This window comes from Macaca nemestrina, chromosome 12, assembly GCF_043159975.1.
Source record: "Macaca nemestrina isolate mMacNem1 chromosome 12, mMacNem.hap1, whole genome shotgun sequence".
Classification (NCBI taxonomy): domain Eukaryota; kingdom Metazoa; phylum Chordata; class Mammalia; order Primates; family Cercopithecidae; genus Macaca; species Macaca nemestrina.
In genome coordinates this window covers 53,661,478-53,685,043 of record NC_092136.1, presented here as the reverse complement: position 1 = coordinate 53,685,043, position 23,566 = coordinate 53,661,478, and the positions used below count along the sequence as shown (strand labels likewise).

Genomic DNA, 23,566 nt, shown 5'->3' with positions numbered 1-23,566 from the left:
CCCGCACTCAACTCCTTTGCTAGGGATTTGTGGAGGCTGATCGAAGCGCTCAAGGTGGCCAGGGCTGCCGGGCAGTGTCGGCATCCTGCTGATACAAAAAGTCAGCTTGGATCTCCAGCTCCCACTCCTCAGATGAAGCTGGCAATTTCCTGGACCAACCACACTTGGAGAGAACCAAGCTTGCAGGGAACTCAGAGCAGCCTAGGCAGGTCACAGTGGACAGGAGGGATGTGGGACTGGCAGGAGGAAGTCAGGAAGGAGCCTTGATCACTGACTGCAAATCAAAGCTTCATGTGGTGCAATGAAATCACCCTATATGGCTTGAGAGGAAATTCTCTGCAAGGAGCTGCATGCAAATAGGTCATCAAGTAATGGCAAAAATATGCAGCCAAATGGAGGTGCCGCTGCAGTTTCAGTGTCTCTAAGGACTAGATAAACTCCAGGAAGGACTCAGGGCTTGATGCCACAGAGGATGGGGAATAAGAGATTCTCCTTCTGCCCTCATGAGCCCCCTTAGCCAGCATCCTGCCTCCTGCTTCCCATCTTTCCAAGGGGATCCGCCCTGAGTCTGACCAGCATCCCTGTGTTCCCTGTGGTTGGGATCAGGCAGGGACACAGAGATTGCTTGAGACACTCTTTGGTGACTAATGCAGTATACTTGAACAGGAAACAGACTGGAAAGGACTTAGGAGGAACTATAAATAGCCTATGTCCTAAAAAAATGAACTTGGGAAGAAATAGAATTAACAAACTGGGAGGAGAATGAACCTGGAGGAGAACGAGGAGATCACAGGCTTCAAGCAAGACCAAGCCTTCTCTTGGGAGATGAGTTTTTCTCCCAGATGGAGCTCCATCTACCCTTGCAGGATCAGCTCCCCTAAGTGTGCCCTGCTCTACCCTGGGGTTGACCAGCCAGCTCAGCCTGCCTGCCAATATGATGCCTGGAATTGTCTGTGGTTCTGAGGACCAAACTTTGTCAGGATCATCATGTAAGGGTGTATATGTGCAGAATGGCGGTGGCTGAGGCTCGGGGTTCAAGGACTACGGACCATGGTGGGAAAGTAGAGAATTGGAGCAATGACAGGTCAGGGACATCCCTTCTGATGTTCCTCAGTTATCTCCTGTTCTCTGGGCTTCAGCAATCTGCTGTCATCTCGAACCCAGTGAGGGGAGGGGTGAATCAGGCAGAAGAACGAGCTCAGGTAGGATGGCACGTCAGCAGCCTGGAGTCTGACACCAGCCAAGACACTCAGTGGCAGAGTAATGTAGAATAAACACTCCCTTTCACTAAGACTGGTTCCTTTTCTAGAAGATTGAGAGGTTAGACTAGTTCACTGGATTTGAAATCTTTTTATTTTTCAAAGCTGCATAACCTTTCTGCAAAGGAAATCACAAGGGAAGAACAGTGCTGCCCTGGTTAAGGTGGGGACTCAGGTTTTCTCACGCTTATACTCAACCATTTCCCGTGTGGTAGCCCTGAGAAACTGCCACAGTGCACCAGGGCGTCGCCCAGCACTGTTGAAAGCCACAGGACTGGAGCACTTGGCAAGTTTGGCTGGCCACCCAAACACAACTCCTCACAGTTTCCTTCTGTCTTTCCTTTCTCCACAGAGGCTGGAAAGCTAAAACAGTGAAAGGTAACCCTGAGCAATGGAGGCTTAACTAATGATGTCAGTCAAAACACAGCAGGAACTTGTAATTCACACTCCCCAGCTAACTTCTTCCTCTTCTTTTTTTTTTTTTTTAAAAGACAGCATCCTCCTGTCACTTAGGCTGGAGTGCAGTGGCATGATCATGGCTCACTGCAGCCTCAAACTCCTGGGCTCAAGCAATCCTCCTGCCTCAGCCTCCCAAGTAGCTGGGATGACAGAGGCATGCCACCACACACGGCTCCTAGCAAACTTCTTAATGTCCTCATTAGTTATTGTGATAGATTGATTGCAAAAACAGCCACAATCTTCCATCCCTTCCAGTCCACACCCTCTGCATCCTCAATCCACACCCTCTACAATGTGACTGTGTAGCTCCTCCCATCAAGAGACAGAATCCATTTCCCCACCCTTTGAATATGGGTCGGCCTTGAAATTTGCTTTAAACAATGTTTATTGAAAGTGACAGTGTGCCAGCTCCACGCTTAGGTCTTAAGAAGCCTTGTGTCTTCTGTCTCTCTTAAACCCCTCCTGCTGCCATGAGAACAAGCTGGGGCTGGCCTATGGGAAATGAAAGATCCCACAGAGCAGAGCTGAGTTGTCCCAGCAGAGGCCACCCCAGGCCAGCCAGACTCCAGCCAACCCGCCAGCAGACCCGAGATGTATGAGCAACTAGACTCACGAGAAAGAATACATGTTGTTTTAAGGCATATGTTTTGGGGTAGTCTATTTCTGTTCTAGTACTTATTGTAGAGTAACACACCACCCCAAAACTTAGTGATTTAAAACAATGTATTACATACTCATTTATTACAGTCTCCCAAGGTTCTATGCATTGACTAGTCTCAGTGGGGCAATTCCCACCTGGGGGCTTTCAGATGATTACAGTCAGATGTCGACTGGGGCTGCAGGTATCTGAAAGGTTCAGCTTGATTGGGTGCCTGGGATGGCTCAGCCAGGTGGCTGGCACTGGATACCAGCTGTCATGCTGGACTCAGCTGGGCTGTTGACTGCACACGGCCTCTGCATGGGCAAGGGATTTTCATATCGTGGTGCTGGGTTCCACAAGGCAGGAAGAGGATGCTAGGCCAGGTAAGAGTTGTGGCAGCACTGGCATGGCATCACTTCCTTTCTATTCTATTGGTCAAAATCACAGCATCGACCCTTGGAAACACAGATGTCACTTCTTGATAGGGAAGTAGCAAGGTCACATTTCAAAAGAGAATATAGGATGGGAGATATTGTTGGGGCAATCTTTGGAAAACACAGTCTGCCACAGTTGCATAGCATTATTGAAGCAATGAGTAACAGAGACAGACATTTTTATTTTCCAGGGTTCCCTCTTCCTTGCAGCACTGCTTTCCGTCCAGCCTCCCTGCTTACCCACTTCATAATACACAGGGAATGGCAAACACTGAGCAGCTGGAGAGGAAGGCCTGCAGGGCCCTCCTGAGCTTTGTCGCCAGCTCTTGGCTCAGCAGGAAAGAATGCAGTGACTGACCAGTGATCACTGCCTCAAGGGCCAGGAGTAGGTGGGAAGGCCCTGGTATGAATGAGCTTGTACCCTTCACCTCGCTGTGTCTTGGTTTCCTCTTTCACATTTTTCTAAGGATTCTTCAGCATGGGTATGAGGAAATACAATTGTCTAATTTCATTAGTGAGTGGATCCAGGCAATGCAAGCCAAGTGCTTTGCCAGTACTAGGTGCTGTGGAGGAAAAAAATAGATTGTTCACAGGTTCAAGTTGAGATTCTCACCTTATTACTCACACTGTGAGACTAAAGGTATCAATTTCTGCTCTCCCCAGCCAGGCCTACCCACAGGAGCTAGAGATCTTTAGCTGTCTTATTTAGCTTCACCCAGGCCCAGGAGCTGCTGAAATTAGACCTGGCCTTGTAGTGGGAACCCCATCTGGGCAGTGGGAGAAAAAGGGTTAAGATCTGTGCTCCTCGCATGTTCTCGCTCAAAAGTGGAAGCCAAACAATGGGAACACATGGACACAGGGAGGGGAACAACACACACTGGGGGCCTGTGGCAGGGGCAGAGGGAGGGAGAGCATCAGGTCAAATAGCTAATGCATGCTGGGCTTAATACCTAGGTGATGGGTTGATAGGTGTAGCAAACAACCATGGCACGTGTTTACCTATGTAACAAACCTGCACATTCTGCACATGTATCCTGGAACTTAAAGTAAAACTAAAAAAATTGAAAAATAATTAAAAAGGAAAAAGATCTGTGTTTATGACCCAAGGTTCCTTGAGGAGGCTCCCCGCCTTGGGCCTCCACCTCTGTTCTCAGCTCCAGCCTTTCCCCAGAGCAATCTGGGTAACTGAGCTTCTGCCCCAGGTTTTCCAGTGAGTGACAAGTCCCCTCAACCCCATTCAGCTGGGATTCTATGGTGTTGCCAACTTCCCCTATCATTTTTCCTTTTAGACCACACCCTGTTCCTGAATCCAAAACCACTTCCTGTTTCCAACAGGAAGTTCCTTCAGAAGCTAGATGCTGTTACCCACCTGAAAACAAGTATCTTTGGCAAAAGTCAGAGACTCTTCCTGTCAGAGCCCTGCCCACCTGCCTGAGAGCCCCTGCCAGGTCAGCAGCCAGTATGTTAACCCTCCTGAGGGCCCTTGGCCCCCGCTACTCCTGTCCCGGCATGTCTCAGAGCTGAGCCCAGAGGGTTACAACAGGAAGAAGGCAGATGCCTCCCATACTGACTAGGTTTTTGGCTTGCTTTGGTACCAACATCTTGTCTGCCCTGTTTCCTACTGAGGGGCAAACTGGACTGGTTTTTAATTAAGCCCATTCCCCAGAGAGCTTGGGGGAGAGATAGCCTCATAGAATTCCTTCAGTAGTTATCAGAAGGAGCCCCTGTGGAGGCGGAGGTTGCAGTGAGCAGAGATCGTGCCACTGCACTCTGGCCTAGTAAGACTCTGTCTTAAAAAAAAAATAAAAAAAATAAAAAAAAGAAGGGGGCCGGGTTGGGGGTGGGAACAGGAGAGAGGGAGGGGGGAAAGTGAAGTCGCAAGTCCAGAGTGGTTCCTTCCTGGCTGAATGCCCTAGCAATGCACCTTAGGTAATGGGCAACTCACCTGAGCGTCTGAGCCCACAGAAGTGCCAGCCCTTCCCTGCAGTGCCTCCCCTGCAGGGCCCACAGCCACGCCCTCAGTGCACATACTCTCCTTCCTATCTGTCCACTGACACTTGGGGATGACCTTTGAACGATGTCCAGCAAATCAAGCAAAATAAAGGGAATCACATCCACTGTAATACATCTGCTTGGTAGAACATTTGAACAGAGAAAACATTCCCCAGAGCTCCACCCCGAGAGATAGTTTCTTTTTTTTTTTTTTTCACCCAGGTTGGAGTGCAGTGGCGCAATCTTGGCTCACTACAACCTCTGCCTCCCAGGCTCAAGCAATTCTTCCACTTCAGCTTCTCGAGTAGCTGGGACAACAGGTGCACACCACCACACCTGGTTAATTTTTTGTATTTTTGGCAGAGACAAGGTTTTGCCATATTGCCCAGGCTGGTCTCAAACTCCTGAGCTCAGGTCATCCACCTGCCTCAGCCTCCCAAAATGCTGGGATTATAAGCATGAGCCATGACACCCAGCCTTCTAGAGATAGTTTCTATATTCTAGAGAGGTTTTCATTTTTATTTATGTTTAACCAAATTAAACTCTTCAGTTCATCTTTCTGGTGCTTCCTTTGGTCTTTAGCTGAGTCCATCTCCAAAACTAGAGGCCATAGGGTTGCTGTGGTTTTTCTGTCCCCATCATAAAGGGTAGTGCTCCCTCAGTGATTAGTTTCAGGATTCTCCCCAATACAAATCAGGCCTCCAAGAACCATGTCTTCTTCAGAGAGGATTCCTAACCTTCCTCCTCTTCCTCCTCTTCTTACTGCAAGGGAAATACAAGATCAGTCTGGAATGGGCTTCCAGACTCATAGGACCTCCCCCAGGACACAGACTCTGGGAGAGGGAAGAGGAGGGCAGGTTTGGAGCCTCCACCACCACCAGCTTCCCTCACGCCCTCTTCTCTCCCTTCCCCTCTTTCTCAACTTCCTCCTTTCCCTCTCTTCCTTCCATGGTCTCTCCCTGCCCCTGTGTCTCCTCTTCCTTTCATTCCCTTCTTCCCTTCTCTTCTCCCTTCCAGAGCAGGCAGCAATGAGCATGTGGCACTGAACTTAGATTCCACCGTCACAGGTGGGTAGATCTTGGTTCACAATCCTGTCATTGACTAGCTACATAGCCCTGATTGGAGGAGTCACTTTAGCTCCCTGAGCCTTTGTTTCTCACCTGCAAAATGGAGATTTTACCCACCACTGTGGTGCAAAGTAGGACAAAGTATCCTTTAACCTAAGGCTTGACACATGACACTCATCAAACATTGCTGAGCTCTAATCTGCATCAGGATGTGGTAAGTGTCTACTGGGTGCTGGGACAAAAGGTACAGAAGGGAGCAAGGCAGAGATCCCTAAACAGACCTCTGTTGTGATCTTTGTTGTAATACATGGTAATTATTTGTTTCCAAAAGAGGAGGAAGGAGACATAAATAGCATCTACCACCAGGCATTCAGGCACCAGCTGTGAAGGCCTTCTGCACATTGAAAAACACAGAGTAGCCTAGTGGCTGGAAGGAAAAGTCAACACCAGTTCCCCCAGCAAAATATTGCTCCATTCAGTCTTTTCAGCTCGTTGGTTTGCCTGAAATCAGTTGTTTCTCCCTGGGGGAGCAATCTTTAAAATGGTGAGGGGAGTATGCGTCTGATGGGCCTGCACGTGTGCCTGTGGAACAGGGTGGGCTCAGAGCCCCGTGCAGGCCCATGAAGTCCCCTCAGAGCCACCAGTAATGGGTTGTCATAGGGTCCCAGAAAATGCCTGTCTGCTTGGTGAGATTTAGGCTGGGTTCACAGAGGTTTCACTTGGTGTGCCTGACTCATTCAGGGGGCTGCCTGAAGTGCCATGTGAGAAAGGAGGCTGAGGCCTTTGGGTCTGGAGGAAGAGAGCACTAGGGTGGATTAGCAGTATCTGCCGCAAGTGGAATTTGGAGGCGATAGAAGTCGAGCGTTCAGCTTATTTGCCATCTCTGGGTTGGCCTCACCTTGGCAGTTGGTTCCTGCTGGCTAGGCTCCACAGTAGCTGGGGAGATGGGGAGATGGGGAGATGGGGAGTGCTGGCTAGTCTCTGCTCACACGCAGTGAGAAGTCTCTCAGAGGCTCTTTGTTCTGCTGCTGGGAATGCCTTGGGAATGATGCCCTGGGGTGCACTGCCACATCCCACACAAAAGGTCTCGATAGCTGGAGAGCCTTACCAGGTGCATGGAGGGGAAGACTCGGTACCGTAAAGATGGGGATTCCTCTCAAAGTAATACATGCATTGAATGAAATGCCTACTTCAATAAGGAATTTCACAAACCTTTACAAGCTAATTCTAAAATTCATATGGAAGAGAGAGGTCAGAGAATAGCTTAAATGTCTTTGAACAAGGAGGAGAGACTTGGCCTGCCAGCTATTAAAATACATTATAAAGGCACTGATGTTAAAGAATCATCTCACAAATAGACAAACAGACAACGGAGCAGAAGATAGGGAACAGAAAGAAGCTCACCTGTATCTGGGTAACATTGACAGGAAAAACAAATTGTAATGTCACGCACAGGAGTCTTCGTGAAGGTAAGGTGTTTAAAAACATTTTTAAAAGTATAAAACATTGTTTAGAAACATATGCCTTTGTAGTGAGTGCATAAAAACATGTATTAGAATGATGAACACCAAATTCCAGAGAAAGGGAATGGATCCCTGTGGGACACAGAGTATGCATTAACTATGTTTATGTCTTTAAAGGAAGAAAATATTTGAAGCAGATATGGCAAATGGAGAAGATTCATGAAAGCTGGATGGTGGGCACATGAGCGTTTGCAATGTCATACTTTGTTTCCTTTTGTTTGAAATATTAGCATGGCCAGGCATGGTGGCTCACGTCTGTAATCCTAGCATTTTCCAAGGCTGAGGTAGAGGGAATCACTTGAGGTCAGGAGTTCAAGACTAGCCTGGGCAACATAGTGAGACCTCATTGCCAAAAAAAAAAAAAAAAGAAAGAAAGAAAGAAAGAAAAGAAAATGAAATATTAAGGAAAAAAAAATCCTCCATGTCCCTGGTCTGCAGGATTCCCCCAATAGCCTGATTATGGCTTGGGAGGGGAAAAGGAGGGGTGTCTTTGTCTATTTCTCACATATGACACTCAATGACTTCACAATCATTAATTCATCACTCACTAAGGGTCATGCACTGAGGTACCAAGACTAATGAAGGCCCAGTCCTCCCCAGTCTAGGAGGCAGGTAAATGATCATACTGTGACCAATGCTCAAACGGGGATGTGCTTGCAAAGGCTAGGGACAGCGCAGGAGGAAGGAGCAATCCATTCTGCTGAGAGTGTGAGTACTCAGAAAGCATGGCATTGGGCTTGAAGGATGAGGAGAGCAGCACGTGAGTAAAGAAAACAAAGGAACTGTCATATTGTGGGCTGGAGGGCAGCATTCACACGGGACAAGTGCTTCAGAAAGATCCTTCTGGCAGGTAGTGGGCAGAAAAATGAGTGAAGTCAGAGTGATGGACTAGGAATCTACTGAAAGTGAATTTAAATGAGAAGTGATGAAAAACTCAGCTACAGCTAGGCGCGGTGGCTCACACCTGTGATCACAGCATTTTGGGAGGCCGAGGTGGACGGATCACAAGGTTGGAGTTCAGGACCAGCCTGGCCAACATGGTGAAACCACGTCTCTACTTAAGAAAAAAGAAAAAAAAATTAGCCAGGCATGGTGGCGGACACCTGTAGTCCCAGCTACTCAGGAGGGTGAGGCAGGAGAATCGCTTGAACTCAGTAGGTGGAGGTTGCAGTGAGCTGAGATCATGCCACTACACTCTAGCCTGGGCAAAAGAGCAAAACTTAAAAAAAAAAAAAAAAAAAAGAGAAAAGAAAAAAACTCAGCTACAACGGAGTGACTTTGGTTATAATTTCCCTGCAAAACTGCAGATTCTCTGAGGGAGGGACAAGCGCTGAATCAGGTTTTTATTTTTTTTATTTTTTATTTGGTCTCTCCAGAGCACCTACATTGTTCCCTGCTTATGATAGGAGCACAAACAAATACATGTTGATGGAAGGGAGGGAGGAAGGAAGCAGGCAGGCCCATGCCCTTCTTTTACAGATAAGGAGACAGAGCAGGGACGGGTGGAGGAGTGTTCAAGGACATCCTTGGCTGGAAACTTACTATCTAAAATAGTAAAGAGGCCTCTAACCATTCTGCTGACAAACTTATAAGCACATAAGCTTTGAATAACAAACACTCTGCAGGTAAAGCTCTATGACAACGAATCTTGTTACAAAGTTGTGTTCTTCATAGAGAAGTGCTTTCCTCTCTCCTCAGGCAGGAAGAGTTCCTTTAAAATAGATCGAAATGCTCTGTGATGAATAATACGAAACAGTAAGCCCTTCACCTGTCCTGGGTCCAAATAACAGGCTCTATTGAGGGGCTCTGAAAGCACCTGGTTGTGTGCTATCGGCATTGTGGGCAGGGCAAGTCCAGCAGAACTTCACAAGTCTTTTGTTCTGCCACCAAGCAGTAATTTGTTCTCCACCCCAGTGCAGTAAACTCATAGCCACCTTAATGAAATTCACCTAACTTAAAAAACTGCGTGAGAAGCAAAACAACTCCCAGAGCACACACAGGTGTGAATATTGTGCATCCGTCTTCTCTGTGATTCCTGTTGTCTTGAGGCTTCCACACCCCTCTGGTCCTTGGTTCATCCTGTCCCCTCTGCTCCTGACCCATCTCCCCACCTACTGCAGGTCTGGCTCTTTTGGGTATTGAATCTGCTTCTCTCCACACCTGTTTCCCCCTTTCACCTGGCTCTTCCTTTTAGCTTCTAAACATGCTCAAGGCTTGCAGCCTACAAATGAAAATACTGCAAACTACTCTTTATTCTGCTTCTTCCCACACTGTGTCCCTTTCCAGTCATAAGCGATTCTGCAAGGAGCCAGCTATACTCAGTCTCTACCATCTCATTGCTTGCTACATAGCAAACAACGTTCTAAGAATTTTACATGTATTGACTTATGGAAGCCTGACAACATCACTGTGATGTAAGTGCTATTATTTACATTTTATGGACGAGGACAAGGAGTCACTGAACAGTAGAGTATTTGCCCTGGATAACCAGGATTTGGGCAAAGGTACGCTCTTAGAGCTTTTTCCCCACCTTATGCCCATTACAAGGTACTTGAATGAAAAAATACACAAGAACGTTGCATGGACCTGTCTCATTTATTGATTCATTCATTTCTTCATTGTTTAACACTTATTGGAGGTCTACCATGTGCAAGACAAGAGAGAGACATGAGTCTGCCATTGAGATGCTCGGAGTCCAAAAGGGGAGGCAGGCCTGCAATATAGTGTAAGAAGAGCTCTGGTAAATCGGTGGGCAGGGGGCGAGGGAAGCCCAGAGGAAGCAGCTCACTTTACTCATAGTGGTGGTTCCTGAATTTCACCATGCATTGGAATCACCTGAGATCTTTCAACACTACCAGTTCCTGACTCCCACCCCAAGGTATTATGACTTAATTGACATGGCGGAGGGATGTAAAAGCTCTCCAGGTGATTCTAATGTTCGGCAAAATTTGGGAAACACTGGCTTCAAGGGTAATGAGTAGGGAGTTTGGTTGGTAACAACACAAAGCCCAGCTCAAACTGTCTTAAGAATAGAAAATGAAGTGGGTAAGGAGGTGTTGTGTCAAACCCCTATCGACTCCCAGAGAGATAGCACCAGCCTCAGCAAAACCATGCCGTTTACATAGCATTTTCACTTAACACCCTCCCCCTAACAACCTCCACTTGACAAACTTCATTTAACCCCTCAAATGGGCCTGGATCCCGTGTATGGAATTGTAGCCGGGCTGGGGGCCTCAGATGTTCATCATAGATAAGGAATGAATCTCTGGGTTGGCCACTCTGGGATTCCTTAGCTCAGAACTCTAAACACACATTCAGATGCGTTTGTTTCACAGGGTCATTCTTAGGGTAGGCTTAAGTTATCACTGTCAGGCATCTACCATGCACCGATGTATCTACCATAAAGCAGGGGAGCTGTGTATTGGCTTACATTAAATTTTTAAAAGATGGCCAAAGGCTATATAGTTCCGGAAAGGGTTTGATCCAGGTCTCAAAAGATGTTACCAGGATAATGTTTTCTTTTTTTCCCAGTGATGGCTGCATTCTAAGTCTCCCCTTGGTTGCAAGATGCAGCAGTTCCAATCTCTGTTCCTGCTTCCTTCACATCCTGTGCAAAGAAGAGGTCTGAGGTTCTTATATCTCAAAAACCCAGCATTGCATTTCATTGGCTCTGGTTTGGGCTTGAGCCAATGACTGGGGCCACAGAGGTGGAGACTGCTGGTGGTTTAATCTAGTCATGTGTCCGGCCTCTGGGGCCAGAAATTGGAGGCAGCCTCACCTAGAAGCCTGTGGTAGAGAATGGAGGATTTGTAACAGATCCTGTAGGGAGATGAGGGTGAGGAGGTAGTCAGGGCTATACAGAGGAGAGTTGCTGTATTTTCTAGGAGTAGAGGCATTTAAATAGGAGAATGATAAGATGACTTTCGTATTTTAAAATACCACTCTGTCAGTTATGGAAAAAACATATGTAACTCTTTTTTTTTTTTTTTGTCAAGACACAGTCTCATTCTGTCACCCAGGCTGGAGTGCAGTGGCAAGATCTCAGCTCACTGTAACTTCTGCCTCGCAGGTTCAAGTGATTCTTGTGCCTCAGCCTGCAGAGAAGCTGGGACTACAGGCATGCACCACCACGCCCAGCTAATTTTTTTTTTTTTGTATTTTTAATAGAGATGGCGTTTTGCTATGTTGGCCAGGCTGATCTTGAACTCCTGGGCTGAAGCCATCCTCCTGCCTAAGCCCCAAAGTGCTGGGATTACAGGTATGAGCCATTGCACCTGGTCATGAATTTTTTTAAAAGGTGTATAGGCTGCGTACAGTGGCTCATACCTGTAATCCCAGTGCTTTGCAGGCCAAGGTGAGAGGATAGGAGACAGGTAAGTGATCATACTGTGTGACAAATGCTAAAATGGAGGTTTGCTTGAAAAGGCTAGGGATAGCACAGTAGGAAGGAGCAATCTGAGTGTGACTTGAGCCCAGGAGTTTGAGACCCTATGTATTAAAAAAAGAGAGAGAGAAAAAAATTAGCTGGATGTGGTGGTTCATGCCTGTAGTCCTAGCTACTCAGGAGGTTGAGGCGTGAGGATCACTTGAACCTCAGGAGTTCGAAGCTGCATTGAGCTATGATCGCACCCCTGCACTCCAGCCTGGGTTACAGAATGCAACTCAGTCTCTTAGAAGATTTAGGCAAAGAGAGAAACCACAGAACCACAGAAGAAGCACTAAGAATTCTAGTTCGGGAAATGGGGTGGGTGGTGATAGTATCAGTGAGATTTGGAATGTAGATCATTAAGAGGGTTTTGAACAATTCACTTTGGACAGGTTGACTTTGAGATGTGTTGAAGGCATCCAGGAAGCAACATCCAAGGGCAGATGAACATGAATCTGGAATTTGGGAGACAGCTGGAATTCCAGTGCCCATATGATAGCTGAGACAGGGGTGAGGAATGTGGTCACCCAGGGAGAGACATCGAGGGAGAAGAGCAGGAAGAGAAGCTCTTATGGCATAGAAAATTGAGGTGGAGCGGTGGTGTTTGGGAAACAAAGGAAGATGGCTGGGTACAGTGGCTCACTCCTGTAATACCAACACTTGGGAATGACAAGGCAGGAGGATCACTTGAGCTCTGGAGTTCGAGACCAGCCTGGGCAACATGGCAAAACCACATTTCTACAAATAATAAAAAAAATAAATAGTCAGGTGTGGTGGTGCATGCCTGTAGTCCCAGCTGCCTGGGAGGCTGAGGTAGGAGGATCTCCTGAGCTGGGGAGGCAGAGGTTGCAGTGAACTGATATTGCGCCACTGCACACCAGCCTGGGTGACAGAGTGAGACCTTGTCTCTAAAAAAAAAAAAAAAAAAAAAAGAGAAAGGGAAGAGAGAGTTTCAAGGAGGGGTGGTCAGCTATGTCCTATGATGCAAAGAAATTAAGGAAGTTAAAAGCCAAAAGTATATTTGGCTCTCTAACAGGGATTTGACCACTAGGAGGGCTCTGTCATCCTAACAAGAGCCAACTTACGGGGTTTAGGGTGAGTGAAACTGGAAGACGCAGAGAGAAAAAGTATGGATAGATCACTCTTAAAGAAGTTTGATGGTAAGAGACAGGGCAGTGGCTCAAGTAGATGTGTCAAATCTTTTTTCATTCTTTTTGTGATTTGTTTCCTTTTTTTTAGTTTGGTTTGATGAGAGAAGTTTGACTACAATTAATGCTGCAGGAAAAACTAAAGGAGAGAGAAAGTCTGAAGATAAAAGATAGTGATTTTTCCATAGAGACAGAAAGCAGATTAGCAGTTGCTGGGGACTATGAGGAAGGGGGAGTGGAGTGACTTTAATGGGCGTGGGTTTCCTTTTGGGGTGATAAAAATGTTCTGAAATTATGTGTGAAGCAGCTCCCATATAAGAAAGAAAAATGTTCTGGAACCAGATAGTGGTGGTTGTACAACACTGTGAATTTACTTTGAATTTTATTTTATTGTATTTTGAGACAGGGTCTTGCTCTGTTACCCAGGCTGGAGTTCAGTGGCATAATCTCTGCTCACTGCAACCTCTGCCTCTCAGGTTCAAGAGATTCTCTTGCCTCAGCCTCCCGAGTAGCTGGAATTACAGGTGTGTGCCACCACACCTGGCTAATTTTTGTGTTTTTAGTAGAGACGATTTCACCATGTTGGCCAGGCTGGTCTTGAACTCCTGGCCTCAAATAATCTGCCCACCTTAGCCTCCCAAAGTGCTGAAATTCCAGGCGTGGGCCACTGCACCTGGCCAACTTTATGACAACTTTATAACAACTTCACTACCCCATTCGATGAAAGAGGAAGCTGAGGATCAGAGACTCATTTATCCAAGGTCATACAGCTAGATTTGAGATTTCACCCCAAGCTGGTTTAACTACAACACCCAAACCCTTAGCCCTCTCATCTGGCCTCTACAACTACAAGATTTCATAAGTGCATATGTTGATAATGTGAATTGATCCATATTCTCCAAGGTGTAATGGCCCCAATCCCTGGATAATGAGAATGTCTTTTTTTAATTTTTACCTTATTCCTTTAGATTGACCTTTTTAATTGGGCACAGCTTTGATTATAAAAAAGACAAAGCCTATGTTTAATACAAGGAGGAGAAGATGTTAGAGATAGGGCGCTTCTCTGAAGGAGATGTCATAGGCATGTAAGCTACCACTAGCGAGGATGTGAAACTTCACGGGGACATGGGTGAGTCTGTTTGCAGAATGTGGAAGGAGCATGAACTGGGGCAATAAGGAAGACTTTCCAAGGTGGTGACCACAGTCTTCTCACTGGGTGGAAAGGAACAGGGCGGGCCTTTTACAAGGGGAGCACTAAGCCTGAAGCCGAGCTCAGGAGGGATAGGGGAGGAATGGACAGACAGGTTGGATCCATAGGGTGATGTTTCATGCTATCTCCTTCCTGGTCCTCCCTCTGCCCCTCTTCCAGTTCCCATTCCCCATCTTCTGCCCAGAGTGAGCCATGCAACATAAATTTGCTTTGCTCTTTGTGGTCAACAGAGCAGCTATAGCCTTGTTCTAAGATGCTTCCCTTGGTCCTTAGGGAAATAGAAAACCTCGAGGGCTGGCCGCTCAGGCATTCTTAGAAGGCCGCTGTGGCTCGTGCCTTCCCACTTTGTTCTGGGATCCTGTGACTCTCGGGCACAGACCCAGCGCAGCCTTCACTCAATGGCTTCTTTGATTTTCTCCCAGTTGGACTGTCAGAGATTGTTGGCCAGCGGGAAGAATGCTGAGTGGTAAACTGTGCAGAGAAACAACTATTGCATTTCTGCCAGAAGTCAAATTTCTTTTCAGCCTTGCCTTACACAGAAGGATCAGACCCCTGCACTTGAGATATTGCCTAAACCAGTTTGCCCAATCTGCCACTTACCTGATGACCAGCAAGTCTACAATTCATTTCCTTTCATCAGTGTTTTACTATCTTTTGTGGGGGAGATAGCCTCCTTTTTTTTTTTGCCACTCCTTTGGTAATGTCTTTGGATATATCTAAAAGTTTTTCCTATTTCTAATAAGTATGTATCACATTTGCAGCATTTTTACTGCTAATGAGATATGTACTTGTGATATGTTTCAGAGTGATGAAGTGACAAGAGCTGAGGCTCAGGAGATGGACAGACCAGGGTTTGAATCCTAGTTCTGCCTGTTCCTATGACTTAACCACCCTGGTCTTTGGTTTCTCCAAGTGTAGAATGGGGTTAAAAATCTCAGCCTGCTATATGGATGTTGTGAAGATACATAAGGTAATATATGGGCCCATTGTAGGCTCTTGAAAAATGGCAGTTTCTATTTACCTATTGTATCAGTTAAGGTTTGATCAGGGAAGCAAGATCATTAGTATGTAGAAGAGGGAATTACTATAGGAATTAGAGTTCACATAATTGTGGGAGCTGACAAAGAGATTGCAGAAAGCTGTTGCCTCAGTGTTTACTTGTGGACTTGGATTGCTATAGATCCACAGGGTCATCAGGTGAGAAGAAAACCCAATATGAAGAGGGACAAATCAAGAGCCAGCTGAAACTTGGACAAATGGATCCCTTGAGGAGAAGGTGGAATTCCTGTCTATTTCTCATCACCTCTGACTTGGACAATGTGGTGACCCTTAGAAGAAGGTTGCACATTTCACCAAATAAGTGAACCCGCACCTGGCCCTAGATTCAGCAAAGCTGAAGGAGGAGAATCTGCATGAACTGCAGGAGCTGGAAGCCTGGCAACTGCCCCATGCCAGCAATACGTGAGCGGCAGTGTTGCCTGGTGACCTGTGCTGACCTGGCACAAAGATTGCTTCCTATGGCTGGGCGCAGTGGCTCATGCCTGTAATTCCAGCCCTTTGGGAGGCTGAGGCGGGTGGATCACCTGAGGTCGGGAGTTTGAGACCAGCTTAGCCGACATGGTGAAACCCTGTCTCTACTAAAAATACAAAAATTAACTGGGTGCAGTGGCGCATGCCTGTAATCCCAGCTACTCAGAAGGCTGAGGCAGGAGTATCGCTTGAACCTGGGAGGCAGAGGTTGCAGTGAGCTGAGATTGTGCTACTGCACTCCAGCCTGGGCACCAGAGTGAGATGGAGTCTCAAAAAAAAAAAAACAAAAAAAAAAAAAACAAAAAAAAAAAAACCAGAAAAAAACATCCTTCCTAATTTCATGCAAATATCCCTTATGGCCAGTCCTAATTCAGAACCATCCAGGAAAGGAAATTCTGGGAAACAGGTCTAGCTTAGCAAGTTGCTATAATACAAAGCCACTACACTTATAAATAGGAGGGAAGGCAAGTAACATTAATTGAGAGCCTTTACATATGCCATCTTATTTGATCTGTGCTCTGATCTTCCAAAGACAGCATTATTATCTCCATCTACTGGCTTGCTCCATGTCACACCATTAGGGAGCACATAGGTCGGAATCCAGGTTGCTGGAGGCTGAACTCTTTTCACGGGAGTTTGACCAGTGAAGCTGGTTTGGGCTTTTCTATCTGGGGACTTGGCTCCATCACAGCAATGCTTGGAATGGCCCTGTGCACCTCGTTCACCTGAAAAGGAGGAGAACACCCCTCTGAACCAATCAGAGCCAGGGCTGCCCTAGGTTGTCTCTTGGCATCTGAGTTGTTCCTAGGAGAAAGCTTTTAAGAGAAAAGTAGTTAGGTAGGAACTTAATTTTCATTTAAAAGTATTAATCCACTACAAAATGTACTGCACTTAGAAGCTTACTGTGAGGGCTGATGTGTGAAAGTAGGGGTGGGGAGGGGATAATAGGGGAGGAGGTCAGGATGATGTAACTTTCCCAGAGGTAAAAAGTAGAAATTCTTCTGAAATTTCATATGGGCCCAGGTCTATAACTAGGGCTCAGACTCATTAGAGAAGTAGTGGCTGGGTTGTACAAGCACTTGTCTAGTCTATTTTTTGTTTGTTTTAAATAGTTTCCTTTTATTCTTTCAACAAACATTTCCTGACACCTCCCAGCCCTTTGGGAGGCTGAGGCGGGCGGATCACCTGAGGTCGGGAGTTTGAGACCAGCCTGGCCAACATGGTGAAACCCTGTCTCTACTAAAAATACAAAAGTTAGCTGGATGCAGTGGCGCCCACTGGTGCTGTTTAAGCAGTGTGCACTGAGGTTACAATGTTGCACACCACACAGAGCAGCCTCCTGAAGAGTTTTAAAGTCAGGGGCACAGATGAGTTGCTCCTATCTTCAGGTGGGTTCCTGCAAAAGCCGACCCTGGGATAAGAGTCTGAATGTCAGCAGTTTATTGGGAAGTAACCACAGGAAGCACCAGTAAGGGACCGGGGAAGTGTGATGGAGAAGCGACAGGGAGAAAGCCAATACAGGTTACTGCTGTGACACGTGGGGCCCAGTCCTGCTGGGGCTCTCTGAGACAGAGGTAGAGATAGAGAACCCACCTTTAAGATTTCTCACACTGAGGGGTGAGAAACTAGGGGTATACATCCACAAACCCTTGCCCACACTGTGTTGAAGGTTGCTCCCTGTGGCGTTAAATCACCTGTATTTCTGGTCTGCCCGGTGCATTGGCTGAGCTCGCTGCTGAAGCTAGGGGAGAGCCCTCAGGCAGAGTCCGAGATGTTTGCATTAGAAAGTCAGTGGCATATATGCAAACCAACTGCCTGTGCTAGATCTACCTGACATATATCCATGTGTCCTTCCTTCCTTCCTAACTGCTCTCAGCGTTCACTCAGATGTTCCCCTTTTCCCATGCACCCCAGGTGTCTCAGGGAAGCTGAGCCCACCCCAGCTCTAGGAGGGGACCTTGACTTGCATGGGCAATCAGCACATTCCATTCCTCTGGCTATGGCACCAGTTCAACTGGGCATGTGACCCACTCCAATCCGATGAAGCTCAGGACCATGCTTGGAATGCTGGGCCAGAAATATTCTTGTGGATAAGGAAGCGTTCAGCAATGAGAGCAATGGCACTTGCTACCATGAGGAAAACCAGTCTGGAAAGAAGCCAACAGAGAGGAGGGCAGAGCTGAGACAACCTCAGAGAAAGGTGGCTGGAGCTTTCACCTCTGCAGTCTTCAGTTACAGGAGTCTCTTTCTCTCATTCTCTTCTTGTGGTCAGGTTTGTGGTCCATTGCACATGGCACACAATTGTTGGTAGCCCTAACTTTCATGGAAAGAGGGCCTCTCTCACTCTGTATCTATACATTGGTCTTAAAGAATTCCGCTTGGACCAGGTGCTTGGCTGTTGGACTGATCACCACTGGGGCTTGATGGTTGACCAGGCCTGGGAACTGTGTCCATTTCTGTAGCCAGGAGGGCAGGGATGTTACCAAAACAAGCAGGAATGGAGGAGCTGGCCAATTAATTCCCTCCTCCACATACAACAACTAGCTTCCACAGTCCCCTGTGTGGTTCTTGCCACCTCTCTAGCTTCATTTTGGATTGCTTTCATGTTTTATTCCCTGCTGCATCCCCTCCACCAAGAAGAGTGCGTAGAACACAGCAGGCACTCAATCAGCATCTGCTCAATGAATGAATGAAGGAATCTCTTGCAGTTCCTTGCTCTGCCCCTCATCTCTGATTCCGTGTTTCAGCTGCTGCCTGTCCTGAGCACTCACCACACTCCTTCCCATCTGCCTGCCACTCATCTCTCACGGCTCAGTGGAAGGAATGCCATCTCTGTGAAGTCTTCCCACTCCCCTCAGCCTCCTCGCTGTCCCCCAGTACCCCAGACAGATCTGGGGAGGCAGTATTGGGAAGTGTAAAGAGCACTGGCTTGGAAGTCCACCAGTTCGATTCATTTTGCCGGATGCTGGCCCCTAGGAGACTCTGGACCAGGGGTTTCACTCCTCCAAGATCCCATTTTCTCATCTCTAAGGAGTGAATGAAAATAGTACCTGCCTTTATAACACATACACAAGTCTGCGGCTGGGGACTAGGCAAGTCCCTGACCAGAATTTGCTTACAGAATTGATGCCTCCTATAGATTCTAGTTCTCTATACCCTTAGTGGTATCATCACCAAGTTTATTTACTCAAACCCTTACATATCATTTACTATGTGCCTGGCACTGTTCTAGCATGCATCTCCCCATTACTATTCCCCTACTGCCTGCTGTGCAGGGAGGTTAAGTCACTTGCTCAAGGTCACACAGTTAATAAGTGGCAGAACTGGGATTCAAACCCAGTCATCTTGACTTCAGAGCCTGTGCTATTAATGACTTGGCTATGATACCTGCAGCCTAACTGTACTGTACATATTTCTGGGGTGGACACATGATGGGTGGATAGACAGATGAACTTGACTGAGTTCCCTCCTTGGATTAGAACAGAGAAGAATATTCCTGTCCTTGCCTCTAGCCAGCTGTTCTGGAGAGGGTTTGGAAGTACAAGTTGAAAGCTGTCTCCCAAGCTCCATCAGTTACAGCAGTTCTGGAATGGGCTTGGGTTTATGTGGCCAGGAATCTGCCCAGGCTGCAGGTATGGCCCAGCCTGCCATGAGGGTGCTCTGGGTTTTGTGGCATTGTTTGATCTCTAGAGGTCAGAATTATATTATGCCCCTGGATTTCACAATTGTCTGTGAATCCCCAGTCTATCTGGGGCTAAGGCCAGACTACTTACATGACCCTATGTTTCTTCCCCTCTTTTCTGCACATCCGCTCTGTCTCTGTTTGCTCTGGTTGCTGTATCTGGCTGGGATGTCACCTCCTGCCTGCAGCCACAGCTCTCTGCTCTCCAGAACTGACTTTCTCACCATTGCTGGCAACGTGCACACATTCCCCAACATGATGGGGTGCCTCCAAGGGCATTACTGACTTCAGCAGGTCCCAGACCGGTGCCATTTTTCTCTAAACCACCTCTGGAAAAGCCACTTAAAGTGTGGTAGGCTTGATGAGTTTTTAGTGACCTTGAAAACTTTTAGATGTTTTATCCATGAACAAGCAGTTTGTTCTGAGGTCTATGAAGATGATAAAGAGCTAGAACAAGGCCCCAGGGATATTGCTTCTCACACACTGCTGAGTCTGTCTGTGGGAGATACAAATGTTTCCACTTCCTGGCTTAGAAAATCCTCCACAGACAGCTCCCAAGGTTCCTGGGGCCAATCAGCCCTTTCTCATCATTTAACAAGGTCACTGGACTCTGTCCAGATACCAGTCTTCCTCTTCCTTCTGAAAGACCAAAGCCCTTTGATAGCAGCTTGGGGAGGAAGCCAGTGAGAACCACACTCATTGTTTTGCCCTTCTCGAGATCTATGGCATTTAGGAAGAGATCCAGAGCCTGGTGCAACTGTCTTCTCTGCCATTCAAACGTCTTGAGAGGCACCCTGGCTTCATTACAGAAAATCTCTCATCAGGAGTCCACTTAGTTCAACTCTGACCTTTCTTCAAGCATATTGCTAGGCTGGAAATCAAAAGAAGCCAGAATTGCCACCCCCACAGTCCTCTGAACACCATCAGGTGGATAACCGATGGTGCCCTCGAGCACCAGCTGGGTTTTTTCAGGGGGAGGCATGCATAGTGCTGTGGAGGCCATTGCTTCCGTCTGAGATGAAACTATATTTAGGGATGAATCTGGGCCTTCCTTCCCTTCCTCCCTCTCATGCTAAGTGGCCATCTGCATCTCCCAGACAACCTCCACAAGCAGCATCCTGGAAAAGTGGCCTGGGGAGGAGGTGGCTATTAAATATAGACTATTGAGCCTGCTGCATAAAGAGATTGAGTTAGTTTGTCTGTCATGCTAAGAGTGAGAAAGGGACATTGCATGCCTGGAACACACTTATTCACTCACTCTGTGACCATCAGAAGTGTCCTTCTGTCTCTGGGCCTCCATTTCTTTCCTTTTCTTTCTTTCTTTCTTTTTTTTTTTTTTTTTGAGATGGGGTTTCGCTCTTGTTGCCCAGGCTGGAGTGCAGTGGTGTGATCTCGGCTCACTGTAACTCCCACCTCCTGGATTCAAGCGATTCTCCTGCCTCAGCCTCCTGAGTAGCTGGGATTACAGGTCCGCACCATGGTGCCCAGCTAAGCTCTGTATTTTTAGTAGAGATGGGGTTTCACCATATTGGCCAGGCTGGTTTCAAACTCCTAGCCTCAGGTGATCTGCCTGCCTTGGCCTCCCAAAGTGTTGGGATTACAGGCATGAGCCACTGCACCTGGCCTCTTTTTCTTTTCTTTTTCTTCCTTTCTTCCTTCTTCTTTCTTCTCTTCCTCCCTTCCTCCTCTGCTCCCTCTCTCCCTCTTTTCCTCCCTCCCTCCCTCCCTTCCTTCCTTCCTTCCTTCCTTCCTCCCTCCTTCTTTTCTCTTCTCACTCTTTTGTTTTTTTGAGAAGGAGTCTTGCTCTGTCACCCAGGTTGGAGTGCAGTGGTGTGATCTTGGTTCACTGTAACCTCCACCTCCTGGGTTCAAGAATTCTCTGGCCTCAGTCTCACAAGTAACTGGAATTATAGGTGTGTGCCACCATGCCCAGCTAATTTTTGTATTTTTGGTAGAGACAGAGTTTCACCATGTTGGCCATGCTAGTCTTGAACTCCTGACCTCAGGTGATCCACCCACCTCAGCTTTCCAAAGTGCTGGGATTACAGGCATGAGCCACCACGCCTGGCCTCTTCTTTTCTTTCATTTGCCAGGTAAAGGATTAGATAAATATTCCTCTAAAGTTTGCCCTAACTTTAGATTTGAAGAGCTGAGTTGTATAACTCCTAGACATAGTCACAGCCCAGCAGGATATCACATGGTGACTGCTTAGTCCAGAGGAAGGTGAGTTGTGACATCCTTAACCCACTCCTCTTCACACTGCAGGAAGATGGTCAGCAAGGGTGGCTTGTGTGAGGTGGTGAGTGGCTCTGGCCACTGGCTCAAGAAGTCCCCAGGTTTTATTTCCCTCCATACAGTTAGCCCTTCTCAGTTCCCAGGTTGCCCTGCATCCAAGGAAAAGCTCACCTCTCAGCCCTCAGACCCACCCAGCAAGAGTCTTTCTTATCTGAGCCCCCTGAGTTAAAAAGATTGGGAGTAGGGTAGGGGAAAGGAGGCAAAGTTTCTGGGAATGCATTGGTAACTTCTAATTTTTAAGTTGCTTCAACTTCTGTGCTGAGCAATGCTATCTTTGTTAAACTTGGTTGGCCCACAGTGTTCCTGAAATAGCAGTAAGCTTGTTTTAATACCAAGGGAGAATGTTGTGCTATTGGTAAGGTGATAAAACTGTAAAAGAAAAAAATATGAGTAATAAAGAACACAGCTCCCAAAGCATTGTGCACCACTTCTTCTTCTTCTCCTTCCCCTTCTCCTTCTCCTTCTCCTTCTCCTTCTCCTTCTCCTTCTCCTTCCCCTTCCCCTTCCCCTTCCCCTTCCCCTTCCCCTTCTCCTTCCCCTTCCCCTTCCCCTTCCCCTTCTCCTTCTCCTTCTCCTTCTCCTTCTCCTTCCCCTTCCCCTTCTCCTTCTCCTTCTTCTTCTTCTCCTTCCCCTTCTCCTTCTCCTTCTCCTTCTCCTTCTCCCCCTTCCCCTTCCCCTTCCCCTTCCCCTTCCCCTCCTCCTCCTCCTCCTTCTTCTTCTTCCCCTTCTCCTTCTCCTTCTCCTTCTCCTCCTTCCCCTTCCCCTTCCCCTTCCCCTCCTCCTCCTCCTCCTCCTCCTTCCCCTTCCCCTTCCCCTTTCCCCTTCCCCTCCTCCTCCTCCTCCTCCTCCTCCTCCTCCTCCTCCTCCTCCTCCTCCTCCTTCTTCTTCTTCTTCTTCTTCTTCTTCTTCTTCTTCTTCTTCTTCTTCTTCTTCTTCTTCTTCTTCTTCTTCTTCTTCTTCTTCTTCCCCTTCTCCTTCTCCTTCTTCTTCTTTTTTTTTTTTTTTTGATGGAGTCTAGCTGTTGCCCAGGCTGGAGTAAAGTGGCATGATCCCAGCTCACTGCAACCTCTACCTCCCGGGTTCAAGTGATTCTCCTGCCTCAGTCCCCCGAGTAGCTAGGATTATAGGCATGTGCCATGATGCCCAGATAATTTTTGTGTTTTTAGTAGAGACAGGGTTTCACCATGTTGGCCAGACTGGTCTTGAACTCCTGACCTCAGGTGATCTGCCCTCAGCTTCCCAAGTGCTAGGATTACGGATCTGAGCCACCACGTCTGGCCAGCATTGTATACTTCTGATTATTCATCTGTTGCATTATAAGTTACGTGAGTGCAGGGACCACATTTGGTTTGCAGAAGGGTTTGTTAAATGAATGAATGATTCTATCTCCATCTCTATCCACAACATGGGTGTCTCAGGTACAGGTCAATAGCAAGAGACTTTATGTCCAGTGCAGTCAAGGTAGGGACAGATGTAACACTGCTTCCTGAAGTTCCTCACTGCCTTGTATTTTCTATATCACTCTTCCAAATAAGGTAGGGCCAGCCCAGTGGAGTCTCCTCTCCCTTACAGTGCCCTGGCCTGAGCTCGACAGATGGTTTGAATAGACTGGGAGTGGGTCAGGCCCAGAGCAGCTCTTTCAGGGTTAGACTTGACCTGTCCAGTACCCTAGAGGCATGGGCAGTGCTGTAGAGACCCCAGTACATAGTGGCTAGGCATGTAGATTCTGGAGCCAGATCTGGCTCAAATCCAGACTGATACTTACTAACCATGTGACGTTGACCAGTTGTTTTACCTCACTGGTCTCAGTTTCCACATCTGTGAAACAGGATGATGATAAAATACACACCTGTCAAGCCAGGCTTAGATGAGATCACATGTGAAGGGCACTACCCAAGCTG

The 23,566-nt window shown here is 47.2% G+C and overlaps 1 protein-coding gene across 5 annotated transcripts in view; it reads left to right on the top strand.

Moving 5' to 3' along the window:
* The first annotated feature begins 7,946 nt into the window (after window positions 1-7,946).
* The window catches only part of LOC105486894 (microtubule associated monooxygenase, calponin and LIM domain containing 2), a 260,006-nt gene continuing 244,386 nt past the window's right edge, over window positions 7,947-23,566 (top strand). For 2 of the 5 annotated variants that reach the window (XM_011750002.2, XM_071075095.1), the window contains exon 1: window positions 7,996-8,082. The gene's annotated coding sequence lies outside the window, so the exon portion shown is untranslated. Of the gene's footprint in view, window positions 8,135-23,566 lie in introns of all 5 variants that reach the window. The other 3 variants (XM_011749977.2, XM_011749981.3, XM_011749980.2) reach the window with 3 other exon arrangements.